The following is a 17,233-nucleotide window of genomic DNA, read 5'->3' on the forward strand; positions in this document are numbered from 1 at the left end:
GTTCCCTAAAAGTTTTCCATTTATAATTTTTTTTTAAATCTGCTTTATCAGCACAATGGGAGTGATGGAAACCTTTTCAGTAAAGAGTGTGCTGACACACAGAAAGGCACTCTTATTATATTGTAAATCCAATCTGCAGACCTTTTATTTCATCTGCTGTGCTGTATGTAGTTTGCCTTATTATTAAGAATATATTACGAGAAAATTATGATTAAAGAGATAAGAGTTGCCTTTCATAGATTTATTAATTTTAGGTAGGATAAGGATCATTTGCATGAAAGACTTCAGCAAAGCACTGTTTTTTCAAAGCAAGTTTCTTCTTATCTTTGAGTTCAAACTATGCTATTGAAGATGTAGCTATAGGAATGTTTACTTTTCTAATTCACCTTCTTTATACATATAAAAATGAGATCTCCATCGTGTTTATCAGATGAGTGTGGTAAGAAAGCCTGTGGTGGTCATAGCACTTGCTCTTCATTTACACTAACCAGCCTGGAATCAGTCTGTGCTGTACCCAATATGAAATCTTACTGTGTCTCAAAAGAAACTGAAATTAAATCATACTGAAGATTGCAAGTCAGGAGTAACTGATATCACTTCAGATAAGGCTGTTCTGAGTTCTGAAGATGGACTTGTACTTCTGTATTAAGCATCTAAATTAATAATAATGCGAAGTTTCTGAGAAGTATTTTGATTTTGAAAATTGAGTGCAGTCTATGTCCTTGCAATGAGAGAGAACCAGTGTCCTCCCAATGAATGAAATTTGTGTGTGTTTCTTATAACTTGGACACAAACCTTCCTAACTACTGCTGGAAACTCCTACATGATGGAGGCTAGAGACAGAAAACATTTTTTTTTTAGGTCACTTGATTAATGTTCTTTCATTCAGCTGCTGTCAATTGATTTCCACAGTGTATTTTCAGCTGTTGTTCATAGCTGAAGAAGAAAGTAAGATTAAAGTATAAATAAAGTTTGTTATGGGTTGTGTGCCCAGACTTCCATGAAGATAAATTTATATTGTCATGGTGATACTGTTGTAAGTTTTGTCATGAAGGGACCTCATAAAAATTGCTGCTTTATCTCTTCTTCATGCTCCATCTGGCCTATATGGTAGAGTAAATTAAAAGAAACTGAAAATAAAACATATGTGAGTAATGGGTCAGGAAAGAATTTGCATGGTTTTGAAGACAAGGCAGTGAGAAATTGTCACTATAACGTAGTAAAATGATGCCTTCTTCTAACTGTATACCCAGAGTGTTCTATCTTAGATTGCACAGGATATTTTAAAACCACATCATAAAACAAGTTGGATCCTACTCAATATGAAAAGAAGCTGGGCTAGATTTTCAGGAGTAGATTAAGTTGATTGTTTGCATATTTAGACACTGACATACCTCTGGAAATCTCACCTCCAGAACAGTTCATTCTGTGGTGGCAAACTGCCCCATTCCCTGTTGTTGTTTTTGTTTTGTTAAGAGAAGCCTGGGAATGGAGCTGTGCCCAGCTGCTGTCCCTGTTCCCCCTCCTGCCCTGTGGGACAGGGCTCTGCAGACAGGGAAATGTAGAAATGACTCTGCAGGAGCCTCCAGGGCTCGGTCCCAAGCACAGCCAGAGCAGAGGAAAACGTGGCAGAGCATTTTATTGCTGAGCTCACTTCATGAGTGCAACATAAAGTTGCAGATCCAGAGATTGTTTTTGCTGAGAGGAATCCAGTGACCTTGGAAGAGGGTGAAGCTTGAACTGGTGAAATCATTTATCACTCTCACTGTGGATCAGTAAAATTTATGATACCAGCTGCTCTGGGCTCTATCTCCTCCATGAGACTTCTCATTCTTTCAGGGCACTGACAAGGAATGTGAGCTAATTGTCATTCCAAGTTTAGTTTAATTGTCTAGATCTCATTTCTGTGGTGGGTATGACACACACCTTAGCTGCAGGCTCTGTCCTTGACTGGATACAGGGATCCACTGAACATTTCCTGCCCCTGAGCAGTGCATCTGGAGCCTCTTGACACCATAGCAGCCTTGCTCAAGAAGTGTCTGGAACCTCCACGTGACAGTGTCTGCCAGGTTAGCTCTGGGAAGATTGTCTCTTTACATCAGTTCATAAACCTAAGGATTTATTTCCAGTATGGCTTTCAGTTTATTTAACCCTACTTGTTCCATCAATGGCTTTTTCTAGGTGAATTTTTCACTTGTATTTTTCAATGAAGTGAATTTTTCACTTCACTTGTGAAGTTTTCACTTTCATCATGCAGTGGTCCTTGATCTCAGAGTGCCACAGTCCTGGGCAGACATGCCTTCATCAGTGACTTGCTGACACAGGACCTCTGCAAAAGATGCTGATAATCAGAGGTGTCAGACTTTTTACTGAGGGTATCCTTGTTATTTATAAGAAACATTGGGGAAAAAAATGTGGATAGTTTGGGATTTTACCCACTTTCATCCTTTTGCAAATTAAGTGTCGTAGTTGTGGGAGAATCCATTAGCAGTAACCTGTAAGAAAAGGTATGGAAAGAGCAATGTTAAAGAAAATCAGTGTCAGGTCTTTAAAAGGCTGGGTAATAAAAACTGCAATAGATACCCAGGTAAAGGAGGTTCCTTCCTTTTACTTGCCCAAGAACTTACTACAAAAAGTTTTGTTACCAAAGTCAGTAAAAGACATCTAAATTGTCATCTAATTGTCTCAGATAGGAACACAGGTGTGATTTTAAGTGCCAAATATGCATTTGGGCCATCTAAGAATAACATACAAAGTACTGCAAAGACAGAAAGTATTTTGGACCTGATTAGCATAAAAGATTTGATAATCAAGATGCCTTGGCAAGAACAAACAGAGCTTTGAAGACTGCAGTAGGATTGGATCAGAGTGGCACAGGGAAGAAGATTGAATCAGGTAGAAGAGATGTTGCAAAAATGTGTAAGTTTGTTTGTATGATGTTTAACCCAATCATAGTAAAAAATTACTAGCCCTCCTAGCAGTGTATGTGAGCATATGTAACCCACAGTAAATTTGGATTCTGGTCACCACTCAGTTGTCCCCATCTCTCTCAATTGCCGATAATAAAATATTAAAACTGTTTCTTTGGCTTGCTTAGAAATCTGTGAACCAAAAAAAATGTAGTTTGAATGATGAAACAATTCATTTAAGCCTTTGGTGAGAGTGGAATACGTAACATTAAATAGGATGGGGTATTTCACACTCTGTTCAGCACAGGTATTACACTTTTCATACAAATATGAATCAAGCCAAAAGGCTTTCCTTCTCTTAAATCAATAGGATAGCAACACATTTTTTAGTGGGAGAAGGTTTCTGAGCCAGAGATTAACAATTCTTTCATGTACTTTATGCACAGTTCAGCATTATTTTCAGGATGTTACTATTGGAAAACCTCTCAGACTATTCACTGAGTCTTCACAGAAGTATGGTGAACATCATTTATTTCTATCTCTAGCACACTTTTATAGGGTCTGACAGGGTTCACAGGGCTTAGCAAGCTACTATTGGTTAATCCATATTGTTTTACATTCTTTTGCATGTACACAATGCCATTGTTTTTCTTTATTCTCACTGTTCCAAGAGAGTTTCAAGGACACTGCCTTTAATATTGTCGTCTGGATTGAAAGCTGGGCTGTGCAGACAGGCTTTTACTAAAATATCATGCTTTTACTCTGTTAAAATGTTTCTCTATGTGTTATCAGTCTGCAAACAGTCTTCACCCCATGGGCAAAATTCATGTTGATCCCATTAAAAACAGGGAATGCAGTGCATGGTGTGGAATCATTCTAAATCAGGAAAAACCAGATAAACATGCAGAAAGTTACTGTTTCTTTAGTGAGAGGAGATAAATTGCTTTGAATAATCCAGAATTAACCCTCAATGCTTTTCATTGTGAAAAACACCCAAAACAATTCCTTTTCTAACAGGAACTACAGAAGACAGTTTAGATAAATCTGAATGTGCTGCATTTTGTCTGTGTGGGCACAGAGCTGGTAAAGGATCAAGGCAAGGCCTTGGTTTGTGCTTCACCACTTCAGTGGCCACACACCCCAAGGGTTCTCTGGAGGAAGCAGTCAAGCCCTTTGATCACTCCCAGATCCTTTTTTAAAATCAGCACCTGCTCAAGGATGTGGTAATGCAAGAAGTGACTTTTGAAGGAACTTACGTTGCATGATAAGAGGGTAAAGCAAAACTGATTTGGTATCTGGACTCATTTTATATATATATTTGTATTTTTAAATTAGATATTTCCATCAAACAGGATTTATGCCTGGATATTTTTCTTTTATGCTGCATTGTTAGACATTTTTTAGAATTGTTATTTGTGTGCATTCAGTTTTGAGAAGAGCCTCCTTCATATAATGAAAGCTGTGAGTTGCCTCCCTCTTGAGAGATTCAGAGAGAGAGAAAACAAGGGAATACTTGTGGAAAGTACACAGTCATCTCAGTCCAGGAGGGGTAAGGGTACACAGAGGGACAGGATGCTGCAAGTTTTCATCATCTGTGTGCATGAAAAAAGCCCTCAGGCTTGCCAGTCCATCCTTCCCAACACGATGCTCTATTTGAAGTCAACTTTTTTTTTTTTATGATGGAGTTTAGCTGTTAATTACTTGAAGCTCAAAAGAGTTTCTTATGCTCTTAAACATTTACTTTAGAAATTAGTATGCAGGCCTTGCACTGCTTTAAGCATACACCTTTAATGGAACTGCAGAAACAAATCAGTGAGGTGTTTGCCTACAGAGCCAGTAAGAGAAATGACAAATGAATCACTAATTCTACAACAGAGATTAAATAATTGCAAGACTTAAAAGTCTTTGCTGCGTTCCTGGCACCTCAAGTGCCTTCCATTACAGCCCTGCCTATTCTGACACACTTTATTGCCACTTTCCATCTTTAAATGGTATTTTGACAAATATTTATTCAATCTTTTGCTTCAGAACAGTTTCTGGTAGCACAAGGATGCGTCACCAGTGATGATAAATGCCAAAAATATTCTTTGAGATCCCAACTGAAAGAAACTTGTTTAATATAAGTTCTTAATGTGGCTGCTCTATCACTGGTAACAACAAAACCTTGACAAAGCAGTCACAGTAGGTGTCCAGAACTTGCTTTATGACACAGAAATTCCCTTGGGCCCCCTCTGGAGTACTCCTGGTATGGTCTGGTACTGGTGTGGGTTTGTGCATTCCTGATTTCTGCAGTACAGCCCAGTGTGGAATGCAGGGGACTGCTCTGTGCTTCTGTAAAACTTCTATGACCTTAAGGAGCAATCAAGCTCAGTATTTTACAATTTCTCTACTTGCTTTTGCTTGAAGTTATTTGGAGATTTTTCTGCATATTTCCGTTCTGCATTTTGGAATTTTCTGACTTGTTTTATTACATTGGTGTGGGATTTTCACACCTGTTCATGCTCAGCTACTGTTCCCCAAGACTTTAAATGACCTGAGTCGACCCTTCTGAAAATGATCCCTATTGTGTGCTGTCCTTTGGACAACTTTTTTTCCCATATGTTGTTCTGGTCATTCCCAAGGGAAGTCAGAACTGTTGCAAACATCCTTTGGACCCTAAGACACCCATTTCTCAGTCAATACTGGAAAAAGAAAAGGAAGAAAGCTCTGCAGAGAATAAAAAGGGCATAAAATTGTCTATAGTACCATGAAATAATAAATAAAAAGTATAACATTCTTAAAACATCCTTTGGAAAAGGCCCTCAGAATAATTTAATTTCTTAGAGAAAATCTTGATATGGAGTTAATACACCTAAACAAGCTGGGTTAAAGTGTCTGTTAATATCCTGATTTTACAGTACTCTGGGAACTTGAGGAATTTAAAGCCTAGAACAGGAATTCCCAATCAAACAATCATTAGAAGGTGAACAGTCACATTCGCTCTCCTATTTGTCAGCTATTTCTAATATTTCTCATTTTCACCATCTGTGATTTATCACTTGTGCACCAGAATTTGTTCAACACGTGCCCAAACTGTTTTGGAAATGTACTTGGGCAATTTCCTGAGGCCCCTCAGGAAATTTATCTTAAAAGAAAAGCGGGTTGGCTTTCAGGTGCTGTCTGAAGCATTTCACAAAGGTAGGAGTGACATCTTCATCACTCCAAAGGCAGGTTAGGAGACAAAGAGGTTGTGTAATTAAGAAATATAAATTCATTTCTCCATGAACTGTTTATTCCAGCCTTGGTGGCAGGGTTTCTGGATGTCTGTAGTTCAGCAATGAAGTATGAACGATTCCACAGTTTTACTTTAACATCTGGGTAGTCTCTTGAAAATGTCAAAGCCTAGAAAGGCATGTGTTCAAGCACATGATGAAGAATTATGTAAAAATGCAGAACTGAGCAGCTTTCTAGTTCTACAGTTAAAAATTAAACACAGGGTTCTGCCTAGCTGCAGTCAGTGACTGTTATTGAACAGACAGATTTGCTTAATGCAATTTAGCAACAAGAAAGGTGGGTTATAATAGAATTATTTCATCATGAATGAACGACTGATCTAATTTACTAAGACACCTGGAAGTTACAGCATGACAGCACTAAGACATGCTGCAGCTACAGTACATAATCAAGCTATTCAGGTGCTTTATCTGTCAGCATAATTAAGCAATTTCATTATTTAAAGTTGCAATTAAGCCATCCCTATTTTTGGAGCCCGTTGTGAAAATCAGTATTACACATTACATTAGGAGTTTCAAGGCTACAAAAGCAGCTCACACCTTGCATGTAAATCAGTTTGCAAACTTCCTGTCACTGCTGGGAAATGTCCTGTGTTACTGCCACAAGTGAATATACCTTGAATAGAAAGGTTCTTACTTGAAAGCTGCATTTTCTAATGCAGTTATTTACTTGCACCAAATAAGAACTCCTAATCTTCCGTTTCTATACTTCACCAACTAAAATTTTATTTTCTTACAATTATTATTGAAGTTGTAGTGGGAATATGTCATGCAGCCTTGGCAGAGAGAGAGATGCACTTTAAATACCCCCTTAAAATTCCTCCCAGCTTTACCTGTTACCCTCTAAGTAATGCCTAATATTTTAAAAATATATTATTATGGTTGCCAGTGGTTTAATAAAACTTACATCAGGCATTTGTCATGTGAAAGTAGCCATATAAACAACTCCCCACTTAAGACTGTAGGAGTCATTTAGCTTTACAATGGATTTGTCAGTTCTCACTGCACCACCTCCCTAGGTCATCAAAATCAATATTCTTATTTACAGAGCTCCTGGCAGGTATTGGGAATGACTGTGGTGGGTAAACCAAATGCGTGATTTACATGAATTTGAAGAAAGATCAATTTCACTTTTCATAAAGAGGTCTACTTTTCAAAAGATATCGACTGTCTTAAGACACAGATTTAAAAACCACTTTTTTTGCATTCACCAGGCTTTCAGAAGAATTGATATCTATTGGCCATATTGAACTCTGATGTTATTACTGTGTTTATGTGCTGCAGGAAAGTTAAAAGATTCCTGAGGGCTGCGCTAGTGCAGAGCTGATGAGGCAGTGTGAACTCACTGGTGTGAGTGTGCCCAAACCCCTGCATCCTTACCAGCAGATGCTAAATGGGTAAGGACAAAGCTGCTAAATTAGGTCAGGGTAACTATGCAGGTTTCCAGTTCAATGCCACCAATTAAAAATGTACTCTTCAAGTTGTGTTTGGATCCGTGAGCTTTGCAATCCGTGAGCGTGGCAAAGCCAGGATAACTTCTAAGTTTGACATTAACCATTCCCTCATAAGCAATTATGACCTGATTAGGTTACAAATAATTGTGGATCCACTTACAGTTTTTTAGCAGTACTAATGCTGGCTAGGAAATGGAAATCCTTATAAATAATTTCATGTCGTGAAAGCTTTTTCTACTTCAGAGTTGCAAATTCTTCATAAGCAAGCAATGAGCCCCATGGAAACTTCCCAGGGAGGCAAAACCAGGATCCTCACTTGAATTTTCCATTAGCAGAAGTTGTTTTCAAATGAAATTCTAAGTGCAACTTTAATGTTAGAAATCACAAGTTTATTGAATCATAATTTCAGGAAAATTCGTGGCATTCTTTGGTGTTATTGATAGCTGTGATTTTTTTTTTTAGTATTAGGGTGTTTTTTTTTTAAGTAATTGCATATTAAAGTCATAAAAACCTCCATCAGCAAGAAAATTTCCCAAAAGAAGCATTAAGTTCTGGTAGAGTATTATAACAAACATTCCAATTTTAAAATAACCTCACAGCAGCCAGTGAAGTTCCTATTTCTAATTTACTCACAACTGTTTGAAACTGTTTGAAAACAAACAAAAAGCTGCAGACTGATATTGCACAGATCTTCCTAGCCCTGCTTTAGTGTTCTTCCAAATGGACAATTCATGGTATTCCAGACACCCCAGAATTTTACTGTATTTTTCCAAGCAGTTACTCAGAGTCCAGGGTCTCACTAGTTCGTTTCCAATCTTACAGAGATCCTTTCATTACTAATTCAGTCTTTTCCCTTCCAGTTTGTTTGCTCCAGTTAACCTGTGGACTCAGACCTGTTCAGAGGAATTCACTGTTGCTGTAATTGCATGCATGGCCTGCGTGGCATTTTTTATTCTTTCCTGAGTGGCCTCATGCCCTCTCTCCCTGAGGCATTTCTGCCACCATCCCTGGCTTTGGATGCACTCCCTAGTGAGTGTTTGCTGCAATTCCATGGCCAGCACAGAGACCCTGTGTGGTGGGTTTAGAATTATATACTAGAATTATTTACTCATTTCCTGCTGTGAGATATGAGTTAGGAGGAGGGCAAAGCAGGCTCAAAACTTAAAAGGTATAAAGAAAACTTTTTTAACAGAAATAAAAGAATAATAAGAATCAGAATAAAACCTTCAGAACACTTCTCCCCTCCCTAGAAGCTCTTTTCTTTCCTTCTGATAACGTAGAGACAAAACCTGTGATTTTCAATCAGTTGCCACCTCTGCAATAGTCTTTTATCAATTCTTGTAGGGAGAGGAGTTTCTTTCACTATACCATGGAGACTTCTCCACAAGGAACAGTTCTCTGGTGGCTTTAATGTCACAGGGAATCAGCTGCTGGGGAAAGGAAAACGTTCACGGTGTGAAAGTTCCACTTATGCTTTCCCAGAGTTTGCTTTCATGGGCCATGTGAACTTATGGGGCACTGTTTTAAGGATGAGCTGTTGTAGAATAAAAAAAAAAAAAAAACTTCTTTTATCTCTGGGAACAGAGGCTTTTCCTCTTCTATCCCTGGGGCAGAGTTTGTCATCTCTCTCTGTTCAAGCTTCTCACTGGATTGGAACTTTTCAGCATCCACACGCTCCAGCACGAGTGCCCTTTTCTCATGGGCTGAGGGTGAATGCTGCATCCCCCCGTGCCCTTCATGAATTACAGGGAATTACAAAGTCTGATATATCAAAATTACACCTTCACCAAAGCCTTACAAAAAGAATTTTCAGCCCAAGACCAAGGCATCTCCTCAATCCCCTCCTACCTGACTCCTTCTTTACTGACCTCAGTGTCCTGTGTTATTTTCTCTATGTATCTTCACCCTTTCCTTTTCCTGAATCAGGAAAGAATTGGTGTTCATAGGTTGATATGTTCTCAAACTTTTATCAATTGAAACAGTTTTTATGGAGTTCCTCAGCACTGAAAGGTTGATCTCATCCAGGCTGTGCACTGGGGAGATCTCTCACCGTGCTCTCACAGAGGCAGGTCTAGCTTCCTAATGGTTTAGTACATTTTCAGTTCTCAGAGCTAGCCAGCTATTGGTTTTTGCCTGGCACAGAGGAAGCTCTTGGCAGCTCTTAGCCAGAGAACCCAGAAAAAAAAAAAAAAAATTAATTCTGTGGGTGACTTCTTCCCTGCTCACCAAATGTCAATTAATGCAAAACCAGCACACCCTGATTTGAAATTCAGCCTTCATTTTCTGTATGATGAATATTTAACCAAATGTGGCTGATTTATTGAAAATTCTTGCAGTAACTTATCACCCAGTGCTCAGCTAAAGTAAATAGAAGGAGAACTGGGATAACAGTTAAGTGTATTACAATTCAAACATAAAAGGATGGTATTAATCTGACTCTAGAGTGCATGCAATAAGAGACCATGGATAGTCCTGTGTGTGCAGAGGTGACAGGAAATGTCCAGTTGCCTTTAGGTAATAAAGAGACACTGCTGAATGTCACACTTGATCCCTTCCTGCAAGAACTGCTCTTGCTCTCTCTGACCATCACTTCCTAGTCCAAATGGACTAATTGTCTTTGGATTTCAAAAATACACAGCAATTCATGTATTGTCTTTATTTCTGCAGTTACAGCTGATTCATGTCATGTAAGACTTCCACATGACTTGGCCTGACTCTTATTATGTACTTGAGGGGAGCATGTTGAAATTTTTGTCCTTAATATTCAGATTTTTTTTCTTGAAGTTATTTACAGTTTTGAAAGCAAACACCTGACCTATTTGGCAAAACTAAAAAGCCATATTTTTCTGTGTTGGGTTTTGTGGGTTTTTTTTACCTGAAAAACCTGTTGTCCCATTTCTAACAACAGTAATTTCAGCACCCATTTGCCAGTCAGCAAAACAGTGTCTCACTGGGAAAATTTCAGTCAGGTCAATTCTGAATAAATGTTTGAGCCTTTAAACAATTACTTTAATGAGATCCATAAAACTTTAAGGGCTTGTACAACACTGATATTGAGAATGTCTTGCCACAGTCTGTTTGTTTCATTCCCTTATGTCAGCCCAGAACTGCTGTGGGAAACAGACCCTAGTGCTGACTTGTTTCCTCCCATGAAAGCCCTAAGAACATGATCATGATTAGCACCAAAAGCAAGCTGCATATTGACAAAATAACAGCATTCTCTGACAAAGTCACAAATACAGCTGATAACTAGTTACCTTCCTATGGTATGTAACATATAATCAGTCTGTCTGCAGAATGCCAGCTCTGTAATTAAAGTCCCAGCAGTCCCCATTTTACTAAAGAGACTGTGCATAACTCAGGTTTTATCATTTCCTGACATATCTCTGTGGATAAATACAGCAGCATGGACACACAACCAATCTTCACAGAAATTATTAAGGTAGCCAAGTGTGATTCACTGCCACCTTTTAGCTGCATTAAAAACAAAACAGCATTTGCTTTTCCCTGCATTATGCCTTAATTGCCTGCTGGAACAGAAGTAAATCCCAGAGTAATCTGTATGGGGAAGGAGCACCTGTTTCTGCTGTGCCTTTGTGCTGCTGTGGCTGCCTCCAGCTCAGCCTGCTGCAGTATCCAGATGTGCCAGAGTCATGGGCTCTGAGCTGCATGAGATTCCCCCCATGGCTCCCTGCAGAGATCCTGTCAGTTCAGTGTGACACACGTGTAAGAGCAGGGATTCTTTCATCCCCCATTTGCACTGTGCACTTTGAACAGAGAAAATAATCTTTCAAGTAAATTACCTCTCCCAAAAGGTGGAAATTGTGAGAGGTGTTTAACACCCCTAGCAGCTCCATCTGCCTTTGCCTGGTACCTTTAAAGCAACCCTTGCAAGTGGTCTCAGCCCTTCCTTCAGAGATCAGAGCCTTTGAAGAGGGATTTGCCAAGTGATGGGAGCCTTCAAAGAGCCAGCCAAGGACAGGTCTGCAGCCCAGGGCAGGATCCAGGTGGGCATACCAGCCTGGAACCTTTGCCAGGTGGGAGCTGAGATCAGAGGCATCAATTCTGGATGTTTATTTAATGAATTCATGCCAGCATACAACACCTCCAGTGGGATGTGGATCGATGAGGGGGTGTAGTCCTTTGGTCTGACAGAGTGAGTGGTGTGTGTAGGTGGGACTGTGTGAGAGGGAGGAGACAAGAGCTCTCTTCAGGAGGTGTTTTCAGAGCTGAGCAGAAGTGTTTGGCCTTCAAAGCAAACAAGCTCCAGCTACCCTTTCTTTGTCTCGGGGGTCTAGTTTGCATTAATCCCACTCTTTGTTCCTTTAGAACACCCTGCAAGCTGCCAGAACCAAGTGTTTTATTTGTTCAGACACCACCAGCAAGGATGTATCCTCCTTCTGTGAACAGTGACATGCAAACTTCTGATGCCCAGAGAGACAAAAATCCTCAGTTCCTGAGTTCATTCAGGAGTGTGACCATGTCTCTCAGTTGTCCCAGTTCTTGGAGCAGCAGGCAGTCAAGATGCCTGACTCAAATGTAACCTTGAAACATTTAAGTATTGGCATTTCAGCCAGGTTTCTGTAAAGCAAACTGAATAAAACCCCTGTATATATCTGAGAGGTAATGGCAAAGAATAGCAGGGCTTGTTTTGTATTAACACTCACAGTTTTTGGGTTTTTTAAATTAAGTCTATGCTTTAATTAAGTACTATTAATAAACTGAAAATTCTTTGCTTGGTTTTCTAGTAAATAACGTGTGTTTCAGGAGGCATGTTAAATGGGAATTTCATTTAGTTTATGACCACAATTCCATTTGCAGACAGAGCCCTCCAAAGAGTGAAAAATACATTTGTTGCAAATCTCTTAATAGAAATATCTAACAGGCATTTACACTTCCCTGCATGTGTCACCTAAGAAGGCAGATCCTGGAGATGACACAAAGTGATTTAAATTCCTTATAAGAGTCAAAGATGAATGATGAAGGTTCATGACAGAAATGAAGTAGAATTCTGTGTGCTGTCTTGAGAAGGGAACAAACTCACAGACCAAAAGTGAATTTCAGCTCCCTTTGAAGTCAGGATATTCAAAAGCCCACACCTTATCAGTTTTGGAAAGGATATTAATAATGTAAGAAAATAAGACTGACACAATTTATGCCTCAATGTATGTGAAAACATCCCTGATCTCTGTGCTCCCTTCCCAGTGAGGACCTCAGGAATATAATGGGTACCATTTGAAAATAAAACAGTTTCATGCTTTATAAACACATTAATGGTCAAAATTAAAAAAAAAAAATAATTGAACACTTCAATAAATTATGTCAATCAGATGTCAGGTCTCAGATTAGGAAACAAAGGAGGTATTTGGGCTGTTTCTGTTAGGTGGGAGCTCAAAAGATCTGGTGGGTTTCATAGTTCTCCTTAATATTATTCTTACTTGCTAAGTGGTAGACGTGTTCTGTTTGTGAAAAATTCCCAAAGACATGATCTTCCCAAATCTTTGCATTTTTTCATCTCTGATCATATATATACACATGTAGGTATTGAACATTTCTAGTAGCTTCTTTACTTTAAAGAGATATTTAACAGAAAATTTATACTGACAAATCAGAGCGTAGATCAATATCAGGCATATAAATGAAAGAATCATAGAAGCACTTTAAATATAGATGCAGGAATTCAAACTTGTAGTGTTTGTTCTGGCTAAGACTTTGGTTGATCTTTCTACTCCTCAGATTCAGTTGATTCAAGCTGATCTATAAAAATGTCCCCATATTTCATTACTTGGTCGAAAGTGCATTTATCTCAGAATATTGATCATTCTTTCCATTTAGATAGGAGAAGTTTTCTGCCCTGATAGGAGCAAGGCAATACTTTATTAAGCCTGACAAGCTGCAGATCTGTAGTGGGAGGTTCAGTGTGTCCCTTCCCATCCTTTTCCTGCTCTCCTCAGCTGTAGATTTTTCAAGGGCAACTCGAAGCTGGCAGTGCCCATGCTGCATCTCTGAAGCAAAATTCTTTGCATTAATCTTAATGGTTTTATTTGTTCTTTTATACCCTGACATCAGGGGACTTTTCTGCCTTTTGTTAATTTGTGATCGATTGGTGCTAATGAATAGAAAAATTAAGGAGATTTTTAAAAAAAGGAAAAAAGGGGAATAATTAAGATGACTTGGAGTTGCCCTTGAAAATCTACAGCTGAGAAGAGCAGGAAAAGCATGGGAAGAGACACACTGGAATACCAATAATAACATTAATAGTAGGGTTAACAGGTATCAGTTTTCATTAGCTGTGTATCACTTCAGTAGTTTTTTTTCAATTTCAGTCCAACTCAGTTATTAAATACTTAGTTTCTGAAAATGTTTTTCATTTTTGTATGCTCTGATAATTTCTCTTTCTTTAATAGTTTTAAAACCAATTTATTCTGATAGGAGCTGTTGAAAGTACCCTGAAATCTTTACAACTAGAATTAATTGAGAAAAATTAAGAAAATATTCATTGATATGAGCTGTTTGGAGTTTATTCATTTCAGTGGCTGTACCATGTTGACTTTGTAAAAGCAGTGTTCCCTTTTTACTTTAAAGCTTTGGAAACACGTAACTATTCTATGGCACTGTTTTCAAATGTTTCACTCTAGTTTGAAATCAGAAACCTTGAAGTTTATGTGTGTATACATATGGATACATATAAGTATGTATATGCATATTTATATGTATATATGTACCACTAAAAGGTGTAAAGGACTGCACCAGTGAATTGTTTTTACCATCCCTCAGTCTTACAGTAATGTAAAAGTCTTCAGAGACAGAGCTGTCAAGTCTCTTCTAGGAGTAAGACAGGAGATAAATCTGTGCAGGTGAACAGCCAGTTAAATTTCAAATGAGGGTGGTTTCTGATGGAAATGGGCCAGCACTGTGGTCATGCAAGATCTCATCAGGGAACTGCAGAATAAGAAACTAAGAGATGTCTTTGATTATTGTTTCATTCCCTTTTCTTTTTCTATGGTTAGTGCATTGAGGTTTACCCTGAGAGTTCTTAAATCCTTCCTGTTTTTACAGGCTGAAGGTTCATTTGCAGAGGGCTCCAATGCCATGTATGCTTGGGATGAAGCTGGCTTCATTAAGTGCTGAATAATCGAGTGGTTGTTCAGATTCCAGAAGGGGCAGGGGATGCTGAGGTGCAGGGCAGTGATCTGCTCTGCCTGGCTACCAGGGAGCTCCGTGCCACAGTTAACATCCTCTCTCCAGCACACACAACAGGGAGATCAGACAAAATCTGAGCATAAATCTTGGAAAACTCACAGTCAGATTTGTATACTTAGCTCTTTTACACCAAGAATGACACACCAACCAGAATAAAACTAACACAAAATAACAAAAAATTTTCCCCAGTTGCTACAGGGTGACTTGCAGTGTCTGTGTTCACCTTTTTTGAGATGAAAGATGTTGGCTGTGTCAGTCCACCTCCAAATAAAACACACTGCAGAGTTCTGTAAGATTCAGGTTTTTAATCACAGGAAAATCAAAGATCAAGACGTGTCTTACATCTGGAATTCTGGTGCTCAGCACAGACTCACCTGTTCCTGCATTCATTTGAATGGATGTGGAGAGGAAATGGCTGAGGAGGATAAAAATAATTACTTCTATTTGTCACTACAAAGTAAAGAAGAATTTCTGATAAAATACAACAAGGCATTTCCTATGGGAACATCCGTAGCTATGAAGAAAGATACTTGGCAAATTTGCTATATAAATGTATTTCAGGAATAGGCTTGATGAATTTGTATTGCTGGGATATTTCTCAAGAGAAAAAATAAAAAATGGTTGAAAGATAGAACTTTCCTCACCAGATTTTCTGTGTGATTTAATGGACATCCACCCTTCTGTTTGACATGTTAAATAAACCATATTGTGTAATAAATTGCAGGGCTCAAGGTTTTCTAACAAAATATTCTACCCATATTTTCTTTAAAATATCAAATCTTAGGGATGTTTCCTGAACAGCATGTAAAAATCTGTCTTTTAAAGTGAAAGAAAATGTCTAAGTCATATAAACATTAAGCAGAAGAATAAAACATGTACTAGACAGTGAGTAAATAATTGGAAATATCAGTTTGGAAAGACTGTGGTTAGGTACATGCTTGTTTGCATAATATATTTACTTGAGCAGGTACACAAGAAATTCCAGCAGGTTTTTCTAGTGGATAGTTTTATAAACTATCCAACTGAATAGTTCATACTGAAGAAACAATTATTTTATAAGGTACACAAAGTCTCATTTTAAATCAGTCAGCATGAGGCTGCATTATCCTTTCAATTAGTGAGGCTTATAAGGACAAGGAAGTGTTTCCCAGTCCTTCACCCCCAGTTTGTTTCAAAGTACACAATTGTAGGAAATCCCTTCTGCTTTGCCCAGCTTTCTGAAGAAGTAATGCTCTTCTGAGAGGGAGCTGAGGTCCCAGAAAGAAGGTGCTCATCTCCTTTATTCTGTGAGTGATCACACACAGTCCTTTACAAATACAGCTGCAGAAGAATGGTTATTTAATGTTCCAGATTAACTCCCTGCACACTGAGCTGTAACATCACACCAGCATCTGTAGCAGAGACATCCAAGTTGTGATACAGCTCTGATAGCTGAGGATCAGCTTCCTTACCAAGGATTGCAAATTGCACCATGCCACAGCCACTGCTGCTGACACTTGGAAGAGAGGTGATGCTCCAATCTCAAAAGCAGAAAAACTGGTCCAGAGCAAAGAAGTCTGGTTGGTTGAGTTTCTTCCTTCACTGCCAGCTGTCAGAATTCTGCAGCTTGCTCAGGGAGACTCTGTGACCATTTTTGAGCAGGGCTATGCAGGCTGAGGTTCAAGCTGCAAGATCTATGTGGAGGTTGCACGTGCAGCAGTATTCTTACGGACAAAACACTGCTTTGGTAGATTTTGGTGATTCTTTGCAGTGTATCACCTGTAAATTCAACTGTGGGGGTGTGTATCAATGTCTTGTTTTCCCATATGCAGTATATTCTCCTTCCATCCTGCCTTAATTACTACTTCCACACTGTACCTATTGGCACTGCAGAGACAGAATGTATTGATTTTACAGACAGGGGAAAAAGATGTGTGAAGGAACTGCTGAAGGATAAACGTAGAAGATGAAACACAGAGTATCAAAGAAAAAAGCCCTGATACGTAATATGAATATTTTATAGCTTTATTTAAAATTTTCAGAAGAGGTTGTGGAGATATTGGAGACCTATCTGCAACCTGCACACCTTCACTTAGTGGTCAGGAATATCAAAGCCTTTCCCAGAGATGTTTTGATTATTTCCAGGGAAGCAGTGCTTAGGCTGAGTAAAGCCAGCACGTGGCAAATAAGTCCTAATACTGAGCCTATTACTGAAGTAGAATAAATAATGCTACAAGATACAGCAATTCACATGATTGAATTGATTTGATTAGTCAGTGTTTGCACTTTTCCCCAAAATGAGTATCAGACTGTACTGTAGCACAAAGCCAGTTTCAAGTGCATATCTGTTGATTCCCACAAAAGCAGACTTCTGCCATAAAACCACATATTCACAGCAGAAACAGGTTTTTGTTCA

The 17,233-nt window shown here is 38.7% G+C and overlaps 1 protein-coding gene across 19 annotated transcripts in view; it reads left to right on the plus strand.

Moving 5' to 3' along the window:
- CLSTN2 (calsyntenin 2) overlaps positions 1-17,233 on the plus strand; it is a 328,373-nt gene that overhangs the window by 285,158 nt on the left and 25,982 nt on the right. The window lies entirely within an intron of this gene.

The sequence above is a fragment of the Cyanistes caeruleus genome, chromosome 10 (assembly GCF_971803275.1).
Source record: "Cyanistes caeruleus chromosome 10, bCyaCae1.hap1.1, whole genome shotgun sequence".
NCBI classification, from domain to species: domain Eukaryota; kingdom Metazoa; phylum Chordata; class Aves; order Passeriformes; family Paridae; genus Cyanistes; species Cyanistes caeruleus.